This window comes from Nelumbo lutea, chromosome 6 (genome assembly GCF_056320005.1).
Source record: "Nelumbo lutea isolate HS-2025 chromosome 6, American lotus-T2T, whole genome shotgun sequence".
NCBI classification, from domain to species: Eukaryota; Viridiplantae; Streptophyta; class Magnoliopsida; order Proteales; family Nelumbonaceae; genus Nelumbo; species Nelumbo lutea.
In genome coordinates, this window is record NC_142689.1 from 43,937,558 (window position 1) to 43,954,987 (window position 17,430).

Genomic DNA, 17,430 nt, shown 5'->3' on the forward strand with positions numbered 1-17,430 from the left:
AGCTTGTGGTTATGCTTGCTGAAGCTAACAGATCAGGCAAGAAAAAGAGAAAGGCAAAGAAGCCCCAGAAGAAAGCTGCCAAACCCAAGAAACAAAAGAAGAACAAGGCATCGGATGTCTATCACTTCTGCAAACAGACTGGCCACTGGAAGATGAACTGTCCTGCCTACCAGGAATCTAAGAAAGGTAACATCGAAACTTGTGTCATAGAAACTAATATGTTAGTTACTTCTGTGTCCTGGTGTGTTGACTCCGGGGCTTCAACTCATGCGTGTAACTCACTGCAGGGGTTCAAAGTTAGCAGAAGATTGAGCGATGGCAAGGTGACACTAATCTTGGGAACGACTGCAAGTGTTGCAACTGTGGCGATAGAAACCGTAGAATTAGTTTGTAGAGGAGTCCTTGTACTTAAAGATTGTCTTTATGTATAGAACTTGAGAAGAAATTTAATTTCTGTTTCTAAACTGTGTGCTGATGGATATACTGTTTATATTAGTAATATGATATCGGTTAAACGGAATAACAAATTCATTGCATGGGGGGAATTGGAGAATGGTCTCTATCTTCTACATCCTTCTCTAGAAACTAACCTAACCGAAACTACGCCGGTCGAAAATCCCAAGAAAAGGAATCGTGATATAATTAATCCCACGTGCCTCTGGCATTACCGACTTGGCCATATCGGTATTGACCGAATCACAGGACTGGTAAAGGATGGTCCTTTGGATTTTCTATCCGTAGAAAATCTTCCCACTTGTGAGCCTTGCCTTCAAGGTAAGATGACTAAGCGGCCATTTGACGGTAAGCCTGAAAGATCTAGAGGCACACTTGACCTAATACATACTGATGTATGTGGTCCCCTGAGTGTTAGGACACGGAATCAACACGTGTACTTCATCACCTTTACAGATGATTTTTCACGATATGGTTACGTGTACCTAATGAGACACAAATCTGAATCCTTTGAAAAGTTCAGAGAGTTCAGACAGGAAGTCGAGAAATAGTTAGGGAGAGAAGTTAAAGCCCTTCGATCGAATCAAGGTGGCGAGTATCTCTCTGATGAATTCAGGGACTACTTAAAGGACAATGGGATAGTGTCACAACTAGCTCCTCCTTCTACACCACAACTCAACAGTGTTTTAGAGAGGAGGAATAGGACCTTGTTCGATATGGTCCAGTCACTTCTCATATGCTCAGTATTACCCACATCCTTTTGGGGATATGCATTAGAGACTGCTATCTACGTGCTGAATCGGGTTCCAACCAAATCAGTTCCGAAAACTCCATATGAACTATGGACCGGAAGGAAGCCAAGTGTAAGACACTTGAAGATTTGGGGTTGTCATGTACATGTTAAAAGAACAAGTGCGGACAAGTTGGAATCCAAAACCAGTCGTTGCCTATTTATAGGCTACCCAAAGGATTCAATGGGTTATCTACTCTATGACCCAAGTGAGCAGAAAGTGTTCTGCAGTCGAAACACCCAATCCTTAGAATCTGAATACATCATGGACACTCACCGACAGGAAATAGTTCTTGATGAGGAGAGCTCACGAGCAGTGGGAAATGTCCCACAAGTTCCAGGTAGTGACCAACCTAAAAGGTCCACCTGGGTATCCAGACCACCAGTTCGATATGGTTATGACCAGGATACCTACCTGGTGGAAGCCTTGACTAGTGAAGAGGATCCCGTGATTTACGCAGAAGCTATGTTAGACATAGATTCCCAGAAGTGGGTGGAGGTCATGAGACCTGAGATGGACTCAATGGAGACCAATGGAGTCTGGACTCTAGTGGATCCGCCCTCCGGGGTAAAAGCAATTGGTTACAAATGGATCTACAAAAGGAAGAAGGGCCCCGATGGTAGGATTGAGACCTACAAAGCTCACTTGGTGGCGAAAGGGTATACTCAGAAAGAAGGCATCGATTATGAGGAAACCTTTTCGCCTGTGGCCATGCTTAAATCCATTAGGATCCTGCTAGCTGTAGTAGCATACCATAACTACGAGATTTGGCAAATGGATGTCAAAACTGCGTTCCTGAATGGAGATCTTAGTGAAGATATCTACATGCAGCAGCCACAAGGCTTTATTGCTGCTGGTTAGGAACACATGGTATGTAAACTCAACAGATCCATATATGGACTTAAGCAGGCTTCTAGGAGTCGGAACATTCGTTTTGATTCTACCGTCAAAACGTTTGACTTTGAGCAGAATCCGAATGAGCCTTGTGTTTACAGGAAATCCAGTAGGGATAAGATTACTTTTTTTAGAATTGTACGTGGACGATATCCTACTCATTGGGAATGATGTAGGAATGTTGACTTCGGTCAAGGTATGGCTGTCACAACAGTTCTCCATGAAAGATCTTGGAGAAGCTTCATACATACTGGGTCTTCGACTCTATAGAGATAGATCGAAGCGGATAATTGGATTATCCCAAGCTGCTTACATTGACAAAAATGTCAAAAGGTACAACATAGAAAACTCTAAGAAAGGAAATGTTCCTTTCAGACATGGAGTAACTCTCTCCAAGAAGATGTCTCCCAAGACTTCTGAGGAGATTGAGGGCATGAGAGACGTTCCCTATGCCTCAGCCGTAGGGAGCATCATGTATGCCATGTTGTGCATTTGCCCGAACATAGCTCAGGTGGTGAGTGTGGTAAGCAGATTCCAAGCTAACCCAGGGCAGGAGCATTGGACTGCTGTGAAGAACATATTTAAATTCCTTCGAAGGACAAAAGAGTTTTGTCTGGTATTCGATGGTAGTTGACTACATGTTCTGGGGTATACCGATGCCGATTTACAGTCAGATCCAGATGATAGAAAGTCTACATCTGGGTATGTTTTCACGATAGGATCGTGTGTTGTTTGTTGGAAAAGCAGCAAACAGGGGTCCACTGCAGTCTCCACAACCAAGGCTGAGTACATTGCCGCAAGTGAAGCTGCCATGGAAGCCGTGTGGATGAAGAAATTCATACACGAATTGGGAGTGATTCCGTCCAGCACATCACCCATCCCGTTGTTGTGTGACAACAATGGAGCGATCGCCCAGGCTAAAGAGCCTTGGGCCCACTCTAAGTCAAAGCTCATCGAGAGGAAGTACCATGTACTGCGGGAGATCGTTGGTAGAGGGGACGTCCTAATTTAGAAGGTAGCATCAGCGGATAATGTGGTAGACCCATTGACTAAGCCACTGACACAGATGGTGTTTGAGAAACACATGGAACGTATGGGACTCCGACTTGTACCAGATTGGACCTAAGTGCAAGTGGGAGCTGTTAGATAGTCTTGTATGCCCTTATCTTCAATCGGATTTGATGTACTTATGTTATTTAGTGGAAATAAACTAAAGTGCATGTTTAATTCATGTAGTTTGGTATAATTCAGTGTAAGACCCTAAAACTGGACACTTATAGAAACTTGTGTTAGTTTTAAATGTTCACAGCAATTTGATAAGTCTGGGGAGATTTATCCTGCCAAGGCTGTGTGTGCTACCAAGTGTTGGGATGATTTGTTTCGGCCATCAGGGTAAGACCCAAGGCACATGCAGTATGAGATTGCTTGAACCCTTGAACCGGACCAGATTTCCAGTATTGCCCTAGACCTTGGAGACAGATGGGCAAAACTAGAAAGTTACACATGACCCTAGACTCGATTATGACACATCACTAGGTGTCAGATCGGGCTGTCTTTGATGTGTCAATCAGTGAGATCCTTAGTGGGGTCAAAACCTGAACATGTTGGGGCAGTCTGAGAATTCATCTAAGTGAGTGGTCATAGTGACAGGATCAGCCCCTTTGTCGGACAATGGTAATGATCGGGAATGCACTCTCTCTGATGGAAACCAAACTGCCGGCAGTTGATTTCAATCGTTGGAATTTTGTTTTGCAAAATACAATATACATAATGTATATGTACGGTTTCAAAAGATTTGCAAAAGGTTTTAATTCCCAGGATCCATGTGAGTAGAGTGCGGCACTATTTCTTGCAGTCGAGGGAGAGGTCTTCTCTTATCGGGCAGTGCTTGATCATTAAGGGCTGAGAGGTTAAGTGTAAGACCATTCAGGATAATACCTGATGGGCTAATCTTGCACCTGCCCACAGTCCCTGGGTTTTTATAAGATGGCTTGGCCCAGAGACCACTTAATGTAAGTGTTGGGCCCATAGGGTCCATGTGATGGGCTCAAGGGGGTCACTGAGTCTTTCAGTGAATTTGGCTGGGCCTTGTAATAAAGGCTGGGCCGAACCCATGTGGCTGGTGTGTAGATCAATGCTTGGGTCCCAGGCCATACAAAGAAGCCCAACTGGGCAGCAGGTTGGAAACTAGTTAAACACTGAACACTTAATGGGCCAAAAGCCCATTTCGAATAGGGCTGATATGATCACCAGTTCATAGGGCGAATCTGAGATTAGTGTTAGTAAAAGGATTGGGTCTTTGACCTTATCCACTCTAAGAGACCAAATTCAAATTAGATTTGAATCTGGTAACCTTCTGATAAGATCAGGAGTTAACTAACTTAATCTGCAGTTATGATTAAGATTAACCTCTATCCAAATACTGATTTGGATTGGGATAACTCCCAAAATATTGGGAGGTTTCTTAATCAAGAAGAAAGAGGAGAAAACCCTAGCAGAAATATCATATTTCTTACTAGGGGGTTGGAGTAAGCAAGACACACATCCTGCAATCTGAGATTTGATCTCTCACAGACTCTAGAGAGAAGAGAAAATTCTGCCATCTTTGTCCCTGGACTTCTCCTCCTCCAGCCGCCGCCACTACCTGTTGGAAGATTGGATCTTTGCAACAATAGGAAGTTAAGAAAGCAGTTCTTGACAATAGTCTTGCAAGAAAGACACTAGCATTCGGTGTTCAAGGTTTCCAGATGGTTCTTGTGAAGAATCCAGTGTGTAGGACGCACCCTGCTGGTTCCGTTCCATCCACAACTTGTCATCTTCAGTAGGAGCGGATCTTGGTCACTTCTTTGGGCGTGAATACCAACTTTGGGAGATATTATTTCTCCGGATCAGGTATAATCCTTTCTGTTTCCTTTTGGTTCAGATCTGGTTTGTTTATGGTTCAAGTAGGATCATTGAATAATGTATTCTAAATTTATGGAATATGATTCCTAGTTGGAAGAATGTAAGAAATTTTTTTGAAATTCGCTCCCATTCCGCACCTTTCTTGGCGTCTATTAGATGGATCCTACCATTCTTTCACTGCTAGCATAGTAAATTGGCTGAAAATGTTTGTTCATTCTTTGTCTTAAAATAGCTCCTATAGCAGAATCACTCGCATCACTCATTAATTCAAATGGGAGGGTCCAATCTGGTGCTAACATGATAGGTGCATGGATCAATTTCTCTTTTAAGATGTTGAAAGCATGAAGGCATTCAGTTGAAAATTCAAAAGTCACTTCTTTTTGAAGCAAGGTAGATGAAGGCTTGGCAATTTTTGAGAAATCCTTAATAAACCTCCTATAGAATCCGACATGTCCTAAGAAACTTCTCAAAGAGCAAACAGATGTTGGGAGTGGCAATTTTTCAATTGCTTCCACCTTGGCCTTGTCGACTTCTATACCTCTTTGAGAGATCTTGTGTCCAAGCACTATGCCTTCTTGCACCATAAAATGACATTTCTCCCTATTCAACACAAGATGTGTTTCTTTGCATCTAATAAGCACCTGTTCCAGATTATTCAAACATGCATCAAACGAAGAGTCAAAAACTGAAAAATCATCCATAAAGATCTCAATAAATTTTTCAACCATATCAGAAAATATAGACATCATACATCGCTGAAAGGTAGCTGGGGCATTGCATAACCCAAAGGGCATCCTTCAATATGCAAAGGTTCCATATGGGCAAGTAAAAGTGGTATTTTCTTGATCTTCTGGTGCAATTGGTATCTGGTTATACCCTGAATATCCATCCAAGAAACAATAATACTCATGCCCGGCTAGCCTCTCCAACATTTGGTCCATAAATGGGAGAGGGAAATGGTCCTTCCAGGTGGCTTCATTTAATTTTCTATAGTCAATACACACACGCCATCCGGTGACGGTTCTAGTAGGGATGAGTTCATTTTTCTCATTTGTAACAACAATCATACTCCCTTTCTTGGGCACAACTTGCACAGGGCTTCCCCAAGAACTATCAGAAATAGGATAACTGATCCCAGCATCTAACAACTTAATTATTTCAGCCTTTACCACTTCTTTCATGTTGGGGTTCAGGCGCCTTTGGGGCTGAACGGAAGGCTTGCTATCCTCTTCCATCAAAATTCTGTGAGTGCAGATTGATGGATTAATGCCTTTGATATCTTTTACCTTCCAAGCTATAGCATTTTTGTGTTCCTACATCACTCTTAATAATTTTTCTCTTTGTAAGGGATTCAGTGCTGCGGAAATTATCACGGGGAGATCTGATGGTTCCTCAAGGAAAGCATACTCTAAATGGGATGGTAATTGCTTCAGTTCAAGGGTGGGGGGTTCTTGGGGGGATGGCTTACCTGATAATCAAGGCAATTTGCCTAAGTTCTCTAATTTAAGAAACCCCTTTCCCTTGAATTAAGGCTTATCATTCAGGTATGCTATCATAAGGTTTATTTCTTTATTTTCTCCTTGTTCAATTTCTCCCTGCTGGAGGCAGAGTTTGAGAGGATCAGTTATTCTACTTACCTGGAAGCATTCATCAATTGTCAATTCAATGGCATCAATCATAAAACAAGAATCATCACTAGAGGGTGCATGTTTCATAGCATCAGACATTTTAAAAGTTATCTCCTCATCTTGTATCCTAAGGCTGAGTTGTCCTTGTTGGACATCAATCATTGCTTTCCTAGTAGCCAGGAAAGTTCTCCCTAGGATAAACGGGACCTCCACATCTTCTTGCATGTCTAACACAATGAAATCAACTGGAAAAATGAATTTGTCAACTTTAACTAACACATCTTCTATGATCCCCCTAGGATGTCTGATGGATCTATCAGCCAATTGTAATGCCACTTTAGTGGGTTGGGGTTCATTCAACCCCAATTTCTTGAAGATAGAATATGGCATTAAATTGATGCTAGCTCCCAGGTCACATAAAGCTTTTTCAATTTTTAAACTGCCAATGGTACAAGGAATAGTGAAACTCCCTGGATCTTTGAGTTTCTAAGGCAGCTTGTTCAGAAGGATAGCAGAACATTCCTCATTTAAAGCAACTGTAGCCACATCTCCCAGTTTTCTTTTGTTTGCCAATAATTCCTTCAAAAACCTTGCATAGTGTGGCATCTGGGCTAAAGCATCAACAAAAGGAATATTAATATGTAAACTTTTAAATATTTCAAGAAACTTACCAAATTCCTTTTCCAATTTTTGTTGCTTTAGCCTGTTAGGGAATGGAACTTGTGGCTGCTAGTACATCCCTTGTTGTGCTTCTGGTTGTTCCGTCTTCTGTTGTCCGGTCCCAAGGCTTGTTTCTACCTTGGGTTCAGCCCAATTCTTCTTTTTTACCTCGGGCAACTCTTTTCCACTCCTTAAGGTAATAGCTTGCATCTGCTCTCATGGATTCACTTCAATGTTGCTTGGAAGAGTTCCCGACAGTCTGGAAGAGATTAATTGTGCCAATTGCCCCACTTGGTTTTCCAGGTTTTTGATTGAGGCTTCCTGGTTCTGGAATCTAATTTCTGCACCTGTTATAAATTTTGTCATCAGTTCCTCCAAATTGGACTTTGGTTCAGGCTGATGATAAGTCTGGTGGAATGGCTTGGAAGTATGCTGATTTGGCCAGGACTGGTTTGAATGTCCCCTCCATCCTGGATGAAAAGTATGGTGACTCTGATAACCCTGCTGTCTTGACGAATTGCTGACATAGTCAACTTGTTCAGTAGATGGCCTGAACTGATTGCCAACTTGGCAGTCAGTACTGATGTGGCCTCCCCCACACAATTCAGAATTAAGAGGCTGCACATGCATGGCAGCTATCTGCATTTCATCTATTTTCTTACTGAGTGCTTCTATTTGTGCAGATAGTGCCATATAAGTATCAACGTTATGCAAGCCATACTGCTTCCTAGTTTGAGTTCTTTCAGAATGCCATTGATAGTTGTTGGCTGCCATTTCCTCAATAAGTGCATAGGCAACCTCAGGAGTTTTATTATTTATGGACCCTCTGGCTGCAGCATCTAATATGGTCTTATTTGAGTCAGTAAGACCATTATAGAAAGTCTGCACTTGCAGTCAAATGGGGAGGCCATGGTGAGGAACTCTCCTTAACAGCTCCTTGTAGCGTTCCCATGACTCGTATAAAGATTCCCCCTCTTGCTGGAAAAAAGTAGTGATGTCATTCCTCATTTTAGCAGTTTTAGAAGGGGAAAATATTTAGAGAGAAAACGGCTGGCCATTTAATCCCACGTAGCTATTGATCCTGCCGGTTATGAATTCAGCCATGCTTTGGCTTTATCCTTCAAAGAAAATGGGAATAACCTCAACCTAATGGCATCATCACTTACCCCATTGTGTTTGAAGGTGTCACAAATTTCTAAAAAGTTAGAAATGTGTGCATTTGGATCTTCGTGGGCCAATCCACAGAATTGCACCATGTTTTGAATCATTTGTATGATGGCAGGTCTGATCTCAAAGTTGTTAGCAGCAATATTGGGCTTGATAATGCTAGAGGCAGCTCCAGTGAGAGTGGGTTTGGCATAGTCCATCATAGTCCTCTGCTCAGCCATTTCTTGAGCCTCTTGAGCTTCTTGAGCTTCTTGCTGGACTTGTTTGGCTGCTCTTAGTCGGACACAAAGAGTTCTTTCAATCTTCGGGTCGTAGAGGATTTCCTCCAGCTCGACTCTGCTTGTTAGAAACTGCGAAAGTCAAGGCAATAAACAAGCCAATATTCATAAAATAACTAACCTTATTACAACTGAAAATGTATAGTAAAGTATTGGAATATACAAACCTACATCCTAAAATAAATAAATGCAGCTAACTAAAAACAGATCAACATCTTATTCAATATACAGAATTCAGTAGCAATTTACAAACAGGTCTGTATTCAATAATCTCTGAGTAGAACAATAGTTTACAAATTCCTTTTCTTTATATTGCCAAAATAGATCTGAACTGTTGAGAGTTGAAATCTCAATAGCTACTGAGAACAGTAATATACAGTTCTGAAATCAGATCTGAAATCTTAGCAGCTACTAAGGACAGCCAAATGCGGATCAGCAGTGATTGTGTTCAGGTCTGATCTTCATATTAAAAGGCTATTCTATGCTACTGAAGGTCAATACACAAAAATGAAATCAGTGTATAAAGGATTGTGAGATAGCAATTTCAGACATCAGTTCTACACAACATTGAGATTAGCTTTGAAATCTCAGAAGCCACTGAGAACAACAATAAATATGACAGCAGCTACTGATAACAGTACAGTTGTGCTCAGGTCTGATTTCCATATTGGAAGGCTACTAAATATCAGATCTGAGCCCACTGTTTTGATGAGCTATGCATCACCAAACACCAGCTAGAGTATCCATACTGAAACTGAGCAAATCAGCAGGATAACCCACTGATATCAGCAATGAAACATGCTGTATACAGATCTGCACAAAACCGAAATCAATCAGTAGTAAAAAGATATGAAATCAGACCTGTATTTACCATGGTGTGGCTGCTGGGATCTGATTTTTTTTCTTTTCTTTTGAGATGAAATAAAACACAAAGCAGTAATGAAACTATACTACTGAACAAAATCTCTTTTTTTTTTTTCGGTTTGCTCAGATCTGATTTTTGATTTTAGTACTGAAATCTACTGTGTACAGATCTGAACTCCCCTATTTTTATGAGCTATATAGAACCAAAAACCAGCTAAACTAGCAGCACTAAAACAGTAATCAAAACCAAACAAATCAGCAATAGAAAACAAATAGAGTAGTAATATCAATAATGAAGAATACTATATGCAGATTTGTACAGAACTGAAATCAGCTAACAGTTAAAGAAATCAATAATGAAATTTTTTATAAACAAAACCAGCAATCAACTAAACTACCTAAACTAAAACAGGAACCAAAGATGAAGCAATTCAGCATTAGGAAAGAAGACCAGCTTCATCAGTAATGAAAGCTTTTGCATTCAAATCTGAATTCTAAGATGCAGAATTAAAAATTAGTTCTTTGCTATCCATATCAACTGCATTTCAGATTTGAATTTCACTCATTCTTTGCTATCCATTCACCCTTAAGGCAGGTTGGATGTATCAAAGGAATTCAGATCTGAACTAAGCAGATCAGTACCAATAGAATTCAGATTTGAACTCAAGTCTGAGTTTGGATCTGAATTCTCAATTGCCTTACCTTCAGTCATTACTACCAAATTGCCTTTGAGGAGTAGCAGAAGTGTCCTATGGTAAATTGGAGTGGTTATGACACCCAATTCACCGCAAATTTGCATCAGTTCAGATCTGTGTTAAGAGGAATTCAGATCTGAACTGTTGCAGGTCTGCTGTAGCAGAATTCAGATCTGAACTCAGATCTGAGTACTGATCTGAACTCTCAATTGCCCCTCTTATTGTTCATATGATCTCTTTTTTTTTCTCCTTTTCACTTTATATATATTTTTTTCTTTTTGTAATGAAAAAAAAATAAAAATAAAATAAAAGGCTGAAACACAAACTAACTAAGTCTTTTCGGCAGAGTGCTGTAGGTCTGAGTTCTGCTGATCTGAGTGCCGAATGCAACTCAGATCTGCAAAACTTATGTTGTTATGAATTTTTCTTCTTTTTTTTTTCTTTTTGAATGTAACAACACCAAGATTGAAAGGAAAGGAAATCTATCTTTATTAAAATGAAACTGAAACAAGGAAATGAAGTAATCTACATCTACTGAAGAAAAGAAGAAACATAATTAAATCAGTACAGCTGTTGCATTCAAGGCTAAAATGTAAAATGAAGCAATTAAAACCTTCTATGAATGCAATGATGACTGAGGCCAGATTAAGAATGCCCAATGTTTCCTAATATTGCTTCCCTAAATCCCTGGAAACGGCGCCAAAAACTTGATGTCTGGCTCATTGTGACACTAGCAAGTGCACTAGCCGTTCAAGTAATAAAATAGTGAATAAAGTATCGTTCTCACGAGGATTTAGGAAACAAGTATCAATACTAAATTGAGTACTTCTTATCTGATTAACAAATAAATCAAAACTTTAATGAAAGCTAAAAGTCCTAAATTAAAATTTATCTAAATCATTGGTCCAATTGCCTTCAAATCATGTTAGAAGAGTAAGCAATAAATTTCAATCTCAGAATTCAACAATCCATCAATTTGGATCATTCGAATAAATCATAATTGAGCCTTGGTTTAGTGAAACCCCAAGGTCATGAACAGCCTCTCTCAAGCACATGTTCATCCTATGCATAAGTGACAATTCTTCTATCTCTAACAAGAATCTAATCCCCATGCATGCATTTCTTCAAACACTTCTAAGGCATCAATTGAAAACTGAATTGATCACCAACTGAATTGTGCAAGTTATCTCTAATCTTGCATCCAATTCAATTCTTGAGTAGTAGATCTGAATTCCTAGAGTTTCTCTCAAGAACTCTAGGAATTCCAAGCTTTAGATCCATTCGGCCAATCTGAAAATTGCAGATCTGAATTCTCTTTCAAGCAATTCAGATCTTGCAATCTCAGATAGTTGGCCGAATTAATCTACAAAAACACCCTTATTCAAGAAACTCCAAGTACAATTCATGACCATTCGAATGAATCAAAAAGAATTAAATTGCTGAACTGAAATTTTACAAGATAAAATACATCAAGGAAGAATGGAAGAATGAGAAAGAAGAAAGAAAATATAATAAAGAAACAAAATTCAAATTAAAGGAGAATGAAACTACAATTGAGTTATTACAAATGATCTTTGAATCACAAACCCCCAATTTTGAACTCACCTTCTTTTCTAGCTTGCTTGTCTTGAACTTTCTTCAGCCCTTCTTCTTCTTCTTCCTTGCGCCTAACCTTCTTCTCTTCTCTTCTCTCAAGGTGGCCGAACTTCTAAGAGTGGGAGAGCCTTCCTCTCAAGCAATTGAACACCACTCCCCCCCTCCTAGAGGTATCCTTGTATAATTTTTCAAGGGGGCTCTTGCCCCTTCTTGAAGCCTCTAGAATGGGGTGTATTACACCCCTTTCTTGAGCTTTCTAGAGCTCTCTTGAAAGCCTCCTAAGGGCTGCTATTTGGGCTGCACTTAGGCTCTCTCTTAGCACATGATAGCTATACATTGAGTTGCTCTTTTGGGCTGAGAATGGGCCTTCATTGCTGGGCCGAATTCTATTCTTAGCTAGGCTTTCTTTTCTTGGGTTTTCTCAATGAATCCACTTGCTCTTCTTGGGCCGAAGTGCTCTCTTTTGCTTCCACAACCGGGCTGGGCTGAATTTGGTCTTTTTGATCCTTCATTTTCTTGGATTAATTACCCATGAAACTTATTCTTAGCATTAAACTAAATTAAGGCAAAAATTAATAAAACCAGCATAAAAATCCATGCTAAAGTCCTCAAAAATTATAGATAAATTGTAGGTTCATCAATCAACCTCAGCAACCCCTTTTTGTGTCTTCAATCCCTTCCAAGTAGGCTTCAGCCACATAGTCGGCAAAGCACTTTTAATACTCCATCGTCGGCTTCCAAGCAAGGACAGCATCTTTGTCATTCATCTCGGCCTCTGTAACCCGCACCTTGGCCTTGATTGCCCGCACCTTGGCCACTGCAGCCCACTTCCGGGCCTCCAATGCGACCCCATTAAGACAGGCATGCTCGAGCTCGGACTTCTTTAATTGCTCCTAAAGCCTGGCGGTCCCTGCCTTTTCCGCCTTCATCTCATCCTCCAACATCTGATGGAGCTACTTCTTCTCTCCCAAAGCCGAGAGGGTCTTGTCCCGGCTAATCTCTGTCAAAGCCACCCACACTACGAGCTACTCATTCTTCTTTGCAACTTGGTCCAGATGGTCAAGGGGGAGCCCGACTTGATCCCCCAGGCCAACGTAATGCTGAAAGACCTACAACAAACGCATCTTCATCAACACAGTTAACTAATGAAAAGCAACCAGTGAAACAATGGAGGATGAAACATACCTTAGCTAGGAAGTCCAGGCCCTCATCCCGAATGACAAGAGGGTCACCATTCATCATGGTGAGGTGATCCCCTTGAGGGATCATTCCCTTTATCAGGGCTCGGCCAACCCCCTCGGCATCAATGGAATCCCCCTCTCAGACATCCCACTAGGGATGGAACACTTGTCTGTGACAAGTTCCCCCTCCTCCGCAGGCACCGACGTAGAATGAGGATTGGATGAAGGCCCGGTCATAGGCCTCTTTGCTGGAGGCCACCTTTGAGCAACTACGGCCTCGCCTCCTCTCTTGCCACCCTCGGTTGGGTGGTCCTTGCATGCCAATCTCTTCCCAGGAAGGGGGATGAGATGCCTCGGCTGGCCTCTTCTGCTCAGTCTCCCCTAAATCGGCCTCTTCTCTTGGTTACCCCCTCCGACCGCAGGGGCTTGTGGCCGAGGAGTCCACTCGATGGGTGCAGGCGTCCTCTCGGCAAGAACGGACATCCTCTTAATGGGCCTCCTCGACGTCTGCCCCCCGACGTGCCCTCGCCCGGGGCCTTCTTCTTAGCTAGAGCACTCTCCAACAGCATTCTCTTCGCGTCCAATAGCATCTCTACAAAAAAAGATAGCAAAAATCAGTACCTCCAAGCAAAGTGAAAGCACGACGTGTCAAAATCCGGCAACAAGACTTCTCCTACCGAGGAGAGCAAGACTAAGCCCCGTGAAGACTAAGGGAAGCTCCACCTCAACCAGGGACTTGGCCCAGAGTGTCCCCAACATGAGTAGATGGGATACCGTGATGGCTTCATTGACCCAAAGTAAAGGCACAACCTTCTCGACAGTCAGGTGCATCTCCCCCTAGCCTGACTTAAATGACCAACCCTTGGGGCATGAGATGAAGAAGAACTTGCTCTTCCAATTATGGACAAACAACGAAGGATTGTCTGAAAGAAGGGTAGGATCCATCTAATGGACGCCATAAAGGTTGCGGAATGGGTGGGTGAATTTCAAAAATTTTCTACCTTCTCCCAACTGGGAATCATATTCCCTAAGTTTAGAATACAATATTCAAGGATCCTACTTGAACCATAATCAAACCAGATCTGTACCAAAAGATAAATGGGAGGAATATACCTGATCCGGAGAAGCAGTATCTCCCAAAGTTGGTGTTCACACCCAAAGAATGCTCCAAGATCCGTTCCTGCTGAAGATGACACAACTGTGGATGGAACAGAACCAGTAGGGTGCGTCCTACACACTGGATCCTTCACAAGAATCCTCTGGAAACACTAAACACTGAATCCTTTTCAGTCTTTCTTGCAAGACTGATGTCAAGAACAGATTTCTTGACTTTCTTTTCTACAAAGATCTAATCTTGCAATGGCAGATGGCGGCGGCAGGAGGAGATCTCCAAAACGAAAAAGGTTGAACTGCTTTTTCTCTTTTTCTAGAGAGTATGAGATCTGATCTGAATTCGCAGGAACCTTTCTTGCGATTTTTCTTGGTTCGAAATCTCCTCCTTTCTTCTTGATTAAGAAACCTCCTTATTAGGAGTTATCCCAATCCAAATCAGTATTTGGATAGGGGATAATCTTAATCCTTTCTGCAGATAGAGTTAGCTTACTCCTGATCTTATCAGGAGGTTACCAGATTCAAATCTAATTTGAATTTGGTCTCTAAGAGTGGATAAGGCTAAAGGCCCAATCCTTTTACTAACTTTAATCTCAAATTCGCCCCAAGGATGGGTGATCATATCAGCCCACCTCGAAATGGGCTTCTGGCCCATTAAGTGTTCAGTGTCTAATTACTTTCCAATCTGCTGCCCAGTTGGGCTTCTTTGTATGGCGTGGGACCCCAGTATTGATCTACACACCAGCCACATGGGTTCGGCCCAGCCTCTAAAACAAGGCCCAGCCGAATTCACTAAAAAACTCAATGAACCCCTTGAGTCCATCATATGGACCCTATGGGCCCAACACTTACATTAAGTGGTCCCTGGGCCAAGCCATCTTATAAAAACCCAGGGACTGTGGACAGGTGCAAGATTAGCCCATCAGGTATTATTCTCAATGGTCTTACACTTAACCTCTCAGCCCTTAATGATCAAGCACTGCCCGACAAGAGAGGACCTCTCCCTCGGCTGCAAGGAACAGTGCCGCACTCTCCTCTCACATGGATCCCGGGAATTAAAACCATTTGCAAACAATTCGAAACCGTACATATATATATAAATATATTAATTTTGCAAAACAAAATTTCAACGATTGAAATCAACTACCGGTAGTTTGGTTTCCATCAGTTAGTCGACAACCTTAGTTTGATTCATGTTACCTACATAGATATGGCTTTTAATCTATGTTCCATTCCCATTTGTTCATCTCTGAGATTTCCCTCCTTTCTTAGTGACGGAGACGATGAAATGTCTCTGGAAATGTGGGAAATCACATGGGGTGCATGAAGCCAACTGTTTCAGCTGCATAACCTCACCACCTTTCTGTGACGGATCATATCCACTCATCAAATGAGTTTCCCTTTGGCCTCTGTCAGACAAGGTTCAGAGCCGTTTTCAGGTAAACCTTTCTGTCCAGTGAGTGCTTACCCATCATATTCAGGTTACGCCAAGGTACCGTGAGAGAGTTCCCATTTTCTGGTGAAGCCCCTCCCACATCGGTCTATGACGCCCCTATCATCTTATGAAACACTCTAAAAGATCCAACAGCAAATGGATAGCCCAATTTTATGGTGCGTTTCCTCATTACTGAAGGACCCATCATTGTGCTAATGACGGAAGGCCTTTAGAGAGTCCATCATATGGGTCTCCCTATCACATGCATTCATATTTGCTAGAGGGAACAAAAACGCCCTAGTTTTAATTTAGGTCAAACCAGAGTGGCTCCCACTGACTTTCATAAAGTCAGATTTCTGGTGGGCCTTAATCGGCTAGGGGTTCCGTACGCATCCCTTTTCAGGGTTGTGGGGGCCCACCAAACAAAGAGGGGTCATCCAATGACCTTGAAGGACACCATGGCAATGATGTGCATTCAGCCATGGTGTGCGCAAGAGCCACTAACGAGTCTTCATGGGCCAAGTACTTATGGCCCATGGTCGCAGCATGGCGCCGTTGCCGGGGAGCAACTTTAATTTCTTTGCTATTACCTTCCTCTTGTTAACCTCTTTTGTTTTATGACTCATGCTTCTCAACGAGGTGAACTCGAGTACAATCCCGAAATTGAGAGGACCACCCGTCGTTTAAGAAAGGAGGCGAAGCAAAGGAAGGATCATTCACCAAAGAAGGTGAATTCAGATTGTGATCTTCCCATCTTCGAAGAAGTAGAAAGAATGGCTGACAGAGAGAGGACATTAAGGGAGTTGGCTGCACCAATTATGAACCAACAACCTTTATGCATCACGTACCCCACTCTTGAGGTAGCCTTTGAACTCAAATCTAGTTTGATTCAATTATTACCTCTGTTTCATGGTTTCCCAGGTGAGGACCCTCACAAACATCTAAAGGAATTTCATGTCGTCTGTTCAAGCATGAAACCCCACAGTATGACCAAGGACCAGGTAAAACTCATAGCCTTTCCATTTACTTTAAGAGATAAAGCAAAGGATTGGTTGTATATTCTCCCTCCCGGTTCAGTACGCACATGGGATGAAATGAATAGGCTATTTTTAGATAAATATTTTCCTGCATCCCGGGCTGCAAATATAAGAAAAGAAATATGTGGAGTTCGGAAATTTGGTGGTGAGACATTATATGAATATTGGGAAAGGTTTAAGCAACTTGTTGCTAGTTGTCCCCACCACCAAATTCCTGAACAATTGTTAATCCAATACTTCTATGAAGGGCTTCAGCCCATGGATAGAAGTATGGTCGATGCAGCCAGTGGAGGAGCTCTAGTGAACAAGACACCTGAAGCAGCCAGGGAATTAATCTCCAATATGGCCAAAAATTCTCAGCAATTTGGTACAAGGACAGAAGGTACCATTCGAAGGGTTAACGAGGTAAGCCATGCAAATTTAGAAAACCAGATTTCTGATTTAACTGCCTTGGTTAAGCAGCTCGCAGCAGGACAGTTACAAACTGCCAAGGTGTGTGGTATCTGTTCGATTCCTGGCCATCCTATGGACATGTGTCCATCATTACAAGATGGCCCGATGCAGCAAGTCAATGCCATGGGAGGATTCCCGGGCCAGCCCCAACGAAAGTATGATCCTTACTCCAATCATTACAATCCGGGGTGGAGAGATCATCCAAACTTAAGCTACGGGACCCAAGGAGGACAGCAGAAATATCAGCCCCAATTTCTCAGTCGACAGCCCCAGTTTTCAACACC

At 42.0% G+C, this 17,430-nt stretch overlaps 1 long non-coding RNA gene and 1 other non-coding gene across 2 annotated transcripts in view; one reads left to right on the forward strand and one right to left on the reverse strand.

The window, feature by feature from the left end:
* Positions 1-8,234: 8,234 nt before the first annotated feature.
* On the forward strand, positions 8,235-8,341 carry LOC148848791 (small nucleolar RNA R71). Its single transcript, XR_016101559.1, has one exon. It is a non-coding gene; the product is annotated as a small nucleolar RNA R71 (small nucleolar RNA).
* Positions 8,342-8,955: 614 nt separating this feature from the next.
* Positions 8,956-17,430, reverse strand: part of LOC148848792 (uncharacterized) — a 29,457-nt gene continuing 20,982 nt past the window's right edge. Inside the window, exon 2 of the long non-coding RNA XR_016100258.1 lies at positions 8,956-9,588. This is a non-coding gene — a long non-coding RNA (uncharacterized LOC148848792). The remainder of the gene's footprint in view (positions 9,589-17,430) is intronic.